Genomic DNA, 2,130 nt, shown 5'->3' on the forward strand with positions numbered 1-2,130 from the left:
AAACATGATAGCATTTGGACTGTGAATTGGATTCCCCTTATGCATGATCAGTCTTTTTAATTACCTAGATCTGGGACTTCTGCTGTGTTATAAAGTGATTCTTGCTGCCTGTAACTTGGTATAGCTTTGGATTTATGAAACTGCATCAACTGTTCAGTGTTCACCACTCCTTCAGATATCAGATGCTCTTCACTTTTTCACTCTGCTATAATAAATCTTGAGATTAATCCACTCAGCTGCAAATCTTCAAATTCTTACACTCTGCTATAATTAATCAATCTTCATATCCATGCACTCTGCTGTGAATCTTGAGCTGATTTTGGCAACTTTTGCTGTGAATCATGGTGCTGTCTACTGTATTCCTTGTGTTGAGCTGGCTGTGTATTGATAGGTTGAATTTGGTGCCACGCCTTTTATTTCAGCAGGGAGACGACATCAGGCCGGTGAGCAGTATGATTATGGGGACCGATGTCTGTTCTTCGCGGATGCTGTCGCTGTCCCGTTACGAGAGCCGCGACGAGGAGCTCACCGTGCTTCCAGGCACACCAAGGTCGTCATCACAGGTAACAACCGAACAAAGTCGGTGCTGGTCGGCCTACAGGGTGTGGTCAAGAAGGCTGTTGGCCTTGGAGGCTGGCACTGGCTGGTCAGTCTTGCTTGCTTGCTTCCTTTCATTTTCAATTAGGCATTCCACTGAAACTCTGCTTAGCTAGTGGCTGCTTCTTTATATTGACAATTGCAATGGAGTGAAAGGAATCATGTCTTTTGACTTCACTTTTTCTTTTCAGAAAGTAGCTAGCTAGCTAGTCAAGCAAGCAAGCAATTTCAGACTAGCTTGAAAGTTGAAGACGCATATAATAAAGCTATATATAAAAAAACATTAGTAGAAGTCAACATCCATCCAAATATGGTATCTTTTGTTCTAATCCCTGAGAGATTATTATTGGAAAAGCAGGTTCTGAAGAATGGTGTGGAGGTGAAGTTGCAGAGGAATGCCCTGAGTGTCTTGGAAGCTCCGACTGGCAATGAGGACGACGACGAGATCGATGGCGGCAACGGTTCGTTCTGCGGCAGCTTCGACATGGGAGACAAAAGACATGAACTACTATAAGACCATGTCATGCCATGATTTGCATTCACAATGTTTGTAGCCAGAATGCTTTCTGTAAACTGTCTGTTAGTAGCACAAAGTGACTAAATATCTTGCCCTGTTTTGCAAGCAGCAAGCATCGAGTACCAGAAGCCAACAAAGCCGAGGGTCCGGCACACAAGGCCATGGTCTTCCTGCACGGCGACGTCCAGCAGCCGGGCCAACAACCTTCACTCGACCTCGAAGCTGCGAGCGGTAATTAATCACTGTCACTAAACTATCCCGGCAAACTAATCATGACATGACAAGTAATTTTTGTCTGAAAGATTAGACTGGGCCATATATAATACAGTAGTATGATGAAAGGCGTGTGACCCTGCTGGGTGTGGCTGGGATCACATGGCAATGGGCCATGGTTGCTAGTTAGGTGGGATCTGTCAGTGTGGTCAAGTCGTTCTCATTGTGATTGCTTTGCGAAACTCGTGACTAATTTGTTGACAAGGCAAAAAGATAATTTGATTCTTGGTGTATTATTCAGTATCATGTCTGTCTGTCTGTCTGTCTGTCTCCTGGGAACCTAATAATCCCAGTGTCTGTCTTCATCAAAGGATATTCATTCTGTTTTTTGTTGGTTGTTGCAGAGAGTGAACCTGACAAAGCTGGGAACACCCACACTATGGAGATACTGGAAGCACTAGCATCATACATATCATATCCTGTCCTATCCTCAGGCTGGACGTACCGAGCGGGCTTTTCGGCCCGCTCGTGGCCCGTTCGGTCTTGGCCCGCTCGGTCCTGGCTCGCTATAGAAATTGGACGGTCCGGTCTGCCGAATTGGGCCCGAAAAAATATCGGTCCGGTCCGGTCTTTAACCGGGCCGACCGAGCGGACCGAGAAAACACAGCGACAGCCGCCGCCGTTCCTCGTCGTCGCGGCCACCGGCAGCCCTGGGGTGAACCACCATGTCTTCAAGCTTGCCCCACCCTTCAATTCTCACCTCCCAGTTTCGTCCTAGCATCTTGCCGCCGCTCCCCGTCGCT

General features: G+C 47.0%; 1 pseudogene; it reads left to right on the forward strand.

The window, feature by feature from the left end:
• Positions 1 to 452: 452 nt before the first annotated feature.
• LOC119358681 lies at positions 453 to 1,788 on the forward strand (annotated as a pseudogene).
• Positions 1,789 to 2,130: the final 342 nt, after the last annotated feature.

This window comes from Triticum dicoccoides, chromosome 2A, assembly GCF_002162155.2.
Source record: "Triticum dicoccoides isolate Atlit2015 ecotype Zavitan chromosome 2A, WEW_v2.0, whole genome shotgun sequence".
NCBI classification, from domain to species: domain Eukaryota; kingdom Viridiplantae; phylum Streptophyta; class Magnoliopsida; order Poales; family Poaceae; genus Triticum; species Triticum dicoccoides.